At 40.6% G+C, this 7,395-nt stretch overlaps 1 long non-coding RNA gene across 1 annotated transcript; it reads right to left on the bottom strand.

The window, feature by feature from the left end:
* Nucleotides 1-18: 18 nt before the first annotated feature.
* On the bottom strand, nt 19-7,395 carry LOC124096470 (uncharacterized). Its single transcript, XR_006852855.2, has 2 exons — nt 7,261-7,395; nt 19-1,573 (listed from the first exon to the last, which is right to left on the bottom strand). It is a non-coding gene; the product is annotated as an uncharacterized LOC124096470 (long non-coding RNA).

Genomic DNA, 7,395 nt, shown 5'->3' on the forward strand with positions numbered 1-7,395 from the left:
ATAAATAAATAAAGCCAATGAAGATCTTCAAAGTAAGTTGTAATTGCACCCTTTAACTTTACAAAGTGCTGCATTTGAGGACGGAAACCTTTCCCTTAAATCTTTGATTTGTATTCCTTCCTCCCTCCTCCTCTTCACAGCAATTTTCAGTCAGTAGGAGGAGACTTCTTTGTATTTATCTTCATAGTCCAGCAGAAGACACAACCTCAAGCACTTGGCTTTTCAGCTTTGATTCTCATCAGACTCCAGATGGGCAAGGAACCGAGTTTTCTACTTCCACTTCCTCTTCTGATTTTCCTCGCTCTTTCTTTTAATTGTCTTTTTTCGACTTTCAAAGAAGACATGTAATATTTACATTCTATTCCCCACCACTCAGTCACACCTTTGTCTTCTTCCTAGATGTGCAGTTGAAAATACTAACAGCTCTATGCTATTCCTTTGCTGAAATATTTTCTGCTACCCATTGATTGGTTAGAGTTGATTTTTCCAGAAGTTTTCTCAAGCATGAAATGTTCACAGGTGAACAATAAGACTACCAGGATCTGGGATGATTATTTTGATAGCTGGGTGATGAGTCAGGAAGGGTGTATAATATTCTATTTTATGCATGACATTTTCTATTTTTAAAAAGGCAAAAATTTTAAAATGTAAAAAGAAGAGATTATGTGAACAGTATTCTGAGCTCTTAGATGTTTGGGTGATACTCTGGTCTTGTTAAATAAAGTAGAAGAGGCCATTGTTTTGAACTAAGCTCCTACGTAGACTGGGCTGAAGATCAAAATGGAGTTGTTAGGTAGGGGCTAGCAAGAGCAGTGAAATATATGGTAAGGTCATAAAGTGTTGTTTATATGACTTTAGGGTCTTTCTTTAAACTTTCTTAAGAAATCAAATGGTGACAGTTGAAAGGAAAGTGAGGAACTTGGAGAAGGGCCAGGCAGATATACATAGGAGAGTTTATTTGTCAGAACTGACAAATTTGTCTCCGTAGATGGAGAGTGCAACATGGGCTTGGGTTTGAGACTTTTATGGGGGAAGCTCAGGGATTAGAGGCTGGTGGGTTCTTATGTGGGCAGTTAAGGGTGGGGGTGGTATGAGGAAGTGGGGAGCCTTTCTCAGAAAGGCCCTTGAGTGGAAAAGCAAAACCTTTTAAAAAAAATGGCCATCAAGATGCTAAGCAAGGACCTTGCATTCCCTCTTTTTTTTGTTTGTTATTGGGCCCCTTAAGGGACATGAGGGTAGATAGATCTTCTGCATCTTCTTCCTGCTTGGAAGGGGAGGTGTCTGCACCCTTGTTAGGGGCTCAACGTGTTATTGAGGCAATGGTTAGGACCCAGTGATGCTGACTCTGGATGCCCCAAATTTGGTGAGGGGTTGGAAGTCCTGTAGCAGAAGCTGGTTCATGGTTTGGTTAGAGATCCTTTGAATCTGGTCTTGAATAACTTTAATGATGCATGGGTTAAGCAATAGCCAAAGGCCTATGACAAGGAGAGGTCAGGAAAGGAAGTGTCCAGTGGAGAAGGGGGTTATTTAGCTGTCATCCTTCAGTTCCAATAGCAGTGGGAAGCTTTGAGACCTGAAGGAGATTGGAGATGAAGGGGGCATTAGTAATTGAAGTTCCCTTGGTGGTAAGGAATCCATGCTCCTTCCAAATAGCAGAGTGGGAGAGAAGTGTGTGGAAAGTGTATTTAGAGTCAGTGTAGACACTGAGGGAGGCTCCCTTTGCCAAAGTGAAGGCTCTGATGGGGGCAACAAGTTCAGCCTGCTGATTGCATGTATTATTGGGTAGGGGAGCTGCTTCCACAACTGAGGTTGGAGAGACTACAGCATACCCTGCAGGAGGAACTCCCTCCTGAAGGAAGGAGGAGCCATCTGTGGACCAAGTGTATGTTGCCTGGAGCGAGGGGCCTCCCTGTATGTGGGAGGGACTGGAAGAAGCTCCTCCAGAGTTTCAGTGCATGAATGGGTAAGAGGAGAAGAGGTGGAAGTGTCCACATTGACATGGGATTGACTTGTAGATGAAGCCCTCCTAAATAGGATGGCCACCATGACAGTTCTGGAGAGGACCAACTAAATCAAATACTCTATCACCCCATAGGACGGAGTTGAAGCACTTGATTGGAGCAAGTTGCTGAAGGAGGACCCCAATTTTCAAGCCAACCATAAAACAGTACTAAATTTGGAGACAGCATTGGCTCTTTTCTGGTTCTCTGCTCTGGGATGGCTCTCTCTCTCTCTCTCTCTCTCTCTCTCTCTCTCTCTCTCTCTCTGTCTCTGGTTGAAACTCATTCGGCTTTTACTTTCTTTTCACCTCATTTTCTCTTTACTTTCACTGATAATAAAGTTCTCTGCCATGGCTTTTGGTGTCTGACTTTAAAGTTTCTTCTGTCAAAACCCAAGATCCAAGGTTTGGAGTTTCAGCTCCCTGCTTTCCTGTGACAGGAAACTTCATGCTGAAGTTCCAAGTCACCAAGCTGACACTCAGTTGATTGTCTGACCTGCCCAGAAATCAGGATTAGAGAGACTGCCAAATTACCAAAGAGGCCAGTTTCAATTGGCATGATGATGAAGGTGCCTCAGCCTTAACCCTTCCACAAAAAGGCAACCTGAAATAATCTGATGTTAACCAATTATTTTTGTATTGTTCTATGTCCTTTTCAATCCTAGCAAGGAAAGTTAACTTTGAAATGGCCAATCTGGTTTTTGCTCTTTGTTTCTTTCTTCAAGTCCTTTTCTGTATATAAAACGAAAACTCAAGTCCTCAGCTCATTAGAGCATTCATATTTTATGAAATAGTGTTACTCTATTCTAGAAGAGACAATAAAGCCAATTCAGATCATTAAGATGAGTTGTTGTAATTTTGTTCTTGACAATCTATAGCTTTTCTACTTATCCCTGTCTGGGTTAGAAATCTCTGGCTCACAGTTCTATTCTTGAGTCTTGGGAGGGTTGGAACTCTGCCTTCTGGTGCAGGAGGGTTAGAGTAGGCACTAGCTAGAGCAAAGAAGGTAGGGAAAGGAAGTTCAGGCTGTGTCCTTGGGTGGCACCCAACTGGCCATTACACTTCCCAGGACTGCTTTCCTGTGGTCAGACAGCTCCCTGTCCCCTGGAGAAAATGGATACAGTCTATGCTGGGGAAATTGCCAAATGGTGAAATTGACAGAGGTGCACTTAACTGAGGCGGGAAATGGCTGTAACCTCCCCAAATGCATAATCCACGAGGTGGGAAAATGCCAAGTAGGCCATAAAAGCCCAGGATGAAGAAACAAGAGCTTGGCACGTTCTGCTCTCTTGGCACAGCCTGCTACACATTCTCTGAAGCATACTTTCATTTCACTAAATAAGACCTTTATGCCTCTTCTCTCTGTGTCTCAACTGAAATCTTTCTTTTGGAAAGTGGAGAACTGAGTAACATCATCTGGTCACATATAGTTCAGCAGTTTCAAGTAGTAGTTCTAGTTTTAATATTTTAAGGATTCCCATAGTATTTTTCATAATGGCAGTACATTACGCCACGGTGTTCAAGGGTTCCCATTTCTTCCTATTCTTACCAACACTTATTCTCTTGATTTTAAAAAAGAAAACCCGTTATTTTAAGTGGAAGATGTGAGATGCTATCTCCTTGTGGTTTTAATTTGCATTTCTCTGATGATGAATGACACTGAGCGTCTTTTCATATATGCACTTAACACTCTTTTAAAATATTAACTATGTGCCATTGCCAGGCTTTCTTCTTTGGGAATTCCAAGTATGGGTAGGGGGATCTTTCCTACTTTGTTTGCATATGTAGCATTTTCTCCCAAACACGTAGCATTTCCTTAATGATTCCTTTTTTCTTTGATTTTAATTTTTTTCCTTAAATACCTACTGTGTTACCCACTTTCTTATGCTTTTTATCTGAAAAAGTTCTTCCTCCCTCCCTCCCTCCCTCCTTCCCTTCCTTCCTCCCTTCATCTCTCTCTCTCTTTTTTTTTTTTTTTTTTGGTACTGAACTTGGGAATGCTCTACATTTCCAGCCCTTTTTATTTGTATTTTAAGAGAGAGTCTCAGTAGATTTCTGAGGCTGAACTTGAATTTGCCACCCTCCTGCTTCTGCCTCCTGAATCTCTGAGATTACAGGCATGCACTACCATGCCCAGCATGTCTTATCTGTTTTTCTTCTATTCTCATCATGAATTATGTATGTCCTGTTACTCCTGTTGTCTGGCCATCTCATCTCCGAATTCTAATATTTCTGAATTCATATTTCCATCATAACTATTATTGTTTATAAATGGTCTTCAGTTCTTTTGAAAATTCATGTTGGAAGGTTGTGTAAACATTTTCATGTGTCTTTTCTGAAGTAAACTTTTCTAGTAGGATTTTTAGGGTTTTTTTTATTTGTTTGTTTGTTCTGGGGATTGAACTCAGGGATGCCTTACTACTGAGCTTCATCCCAGCCATTTTCATTTTTTATTTTGAGAGACAGGGTCTCCCCAAGTTGCTTAGGGCCTCACTAAGTTGCCTGGGTTGGCTTCAGACTTGTGATCCTCTTGCCTCAGCCTTTCAAAATGCTGAGATTATAAGTATGTGCCACCATGCCCTGCTTGGTAGGATTTCTTCATGTGCAATGTTGCTTTTGGTTTCCCTTCTTATATTTAAAAGTAGTAAGTTTTGAGCCAGGCAGGCATGGTGTAATCTGTATTCCCAGCTACCCTGGAGGCTCAGCAGGAAGATCACAATTCTACAATTTTGATGCGAATAATGCAACATTGCAAGACCTCATCTCAAAGAATACATATATAAAATGAAAGCATGGCTGGGTGCAATGGCCAGTGGCACACACCTGTACTCCCAGCAGCTTGGGAGGCTGAGGCAGGAGAGTCACGAGTTCAAAGCCAGCCTCAGCAATTAAGGTCCTATCTCTAAATAAAATGTAAAAAGGCACTGGGGATATGGCTCACTGGGTTCAATCCCTGTTGAAAAACAAACAAACAAACAAAAATATATAAAAAAAGAAAACAAAAATAAGAAAAATTAAAGAATGTTTTATTGAAATGAAGTTCAAAAATTCATATCTATTGTGTGCTATCCTTGTTGCAATAAATAAAGAGGTCGTAAAAATATATACAAGTCTGCTTATTTCAAAAACTAAAGAGATTGGTGACCTCTCTTCGTGTTACAGTTTAAGACTTCATGAAGTACTGCTTGTGGTTAAATCATGTGTGTCAGTTCTGAAGGGCAGCTGATGACACCCCAATCTTCTCACTATTGTACTCCAGTGATATTTACCCAAGCATGGCCACGGCAGTCTTCAATCTGGTCTTAATAATCCTAGACCCAGTTTGGTAATCCACTCCCCATTTTGTGTCCCAAGAAACAAATATTTGTGGTGTGATTGTGGCTGTTTAACTGCTGGCATATTTGGCTCAGACAGCCTTCCATGAAGAGAGAGGGCACATCTGTGGCCCCTGGGGTAAAATGTCTCTGGATGGGATTCCATGGAAAGCCCTTTTTTGTCATTTGTGAATGGTTCAGTGACAGCTGATGAAGACTCAACCAGGACAGTGGTTGAAGGGGACTCTTCAAAAGAATCTGAGAAATAATTTTCTTCTCCATCTTCTCCCTTCCCGACTTGAGGGTCTCAAATGCTAAAGTATTAGTGGAATTTCAGAGAAGCAGGACATAGAGGAGACAATGGAAGGGAGAGATCTCCTTTAGACACTTGCAAGGTCTGCAGATGCCCCAGTTTCTGAGTTTCTTAACACTACTCAGCACAGACTGAACCCCTTGGGAGTTCACATATACAAAGCCCGTTTACTCATCTTACTATCTGCCTTTCCCTGGATTAGAGGCGTCAAAAAAAAAAAATGACATCGACAAGTCCATGCTGTCTGTCTTGTTTCACTGAATTCATTTGTTTGCAGTCATAGGCATGTTGTTTATTTAGTTTTAAGTACATACCAATGAAATGTTGCATTCATTTTAATCCTTTAACAAGATCACATAGTTCATGAAGCCAAAGTCTTTACAGCAAGATTAGAATACAGAGTTCTGTTTCCTCTCAGATTAACATAGATATTGTGAATATTTGATTTGTAGTATATATCATTATGTTTGCTATTTAGGTGCTCTTGCTGAGATCTAAATTAGTATGCTTATTGAATTCCCCCTAAGTGGCCTTTTACCCAGCATGTTTATATTTAGAATCATCTTTCATGATAAAGTTGGTCACTAAATAGGAAAACTGAAAGAAGGAGAGAGAGCAAGCGAGCAATAGAAATAGATATTGTGGCCTACAGTGGGGCACGTAGAGAAGAGGTGGAAAGAAGGGGCAAATGGGAACAGGGTACCAGAGATAAGAAGTGACACTTCTCTGAGCATATCTTTGTTGGTTGGTTGGTTGGTTTTTGGTAGTTCTGACTTATAAAATCATAGTAATGTTCTCATTCCCCCAAATAAACAGAACCAATTAGAATGTGAGGTGGGACATACCCAAATGGAGTCCAAACACTAACAAATCAACCTCATTCTACTATAAATGGAGGGAAGGTGGGGAGAAAACACAGTAACCCAGGGAAAGAGCATTGGCTGTATTCCATAGGTCTAAAGGTAAAAAGCACTATGTGTATATTTGGTCATGTAGTCAGAAAAATGGGCATTTCTCATAGGATAGTGGGTAAGCAATTCTGGAATAACTTTCCTGCATTTCCTCTGTTTGCTGAGAGTACCTAGACATGATGACTCCTGGGAACAATGAATATGTCTAGCAGTCTTATATTGGTGACCAAGTACCATTTCTAATAAATGGGACCAGGACTCCAAGAAGAAGTGTTTTTGTTTTGTTTTATGCTAGGAATTGAACCCAGGGCCTCCTGCATATTAAGCATGTTTTTCAAAGATAAGTAGTTGAGGGTTGGGCAAGGGCAGAGGAAATGCAAGAAGAACCTCAAACAACTTGTAGTGTCATTAAGGCAGGAAACAGTAAAACAAATGAACAAATAACATATATTTATTATTATTTTTAAGCTTTTGCTGAGTTGGGGATTGAACCCAGGGCCTTGCACATGCTAGATAAGCTAAATTCTCAGCCAAATAAATAATTTTTGAAAGGTTGATGCTTGTTGAAAGAATATGAGCAATGCTTTAGAACCAGAGTTGAAATCCTTTGGGCAAAAAAAGTCCACAATGATAGTATTTGTTTCAGTCAGAGTTCCATTGCTATGACAAATACTTGAGACAATTACCTTATAAGGAAAAAAAAAAAGGTTTACTTTGACTCACAGTTTTAGAGTTTGTAGTCCATGATTGCTTTTAGGCCTGTGGGGAATTCTGGATGGCAGTGGCAGGGAGCACATGGCAGATCAAAACCAACCACCTAAGGCCAGGATGCAAAAATGAGAAAGAGAAATGGGTCAG

Source organism: Marmota monax, unplaced genomic scaffold, assembly GCF_021218885.2.
Source record: "Marmota monax isolate L192 unplaced genomic scaffold, Marmota_monax_Labrador192_F-V1.1 WCK01_AAM20220418_F8-fsc00004, whole genome shotgun sequence".
Lineage (NCBI taxonomy): Eukaryota > Metazoa > Chordata > Mammalia > Rodentia > Sciuridae > Marmota > Marmota monax.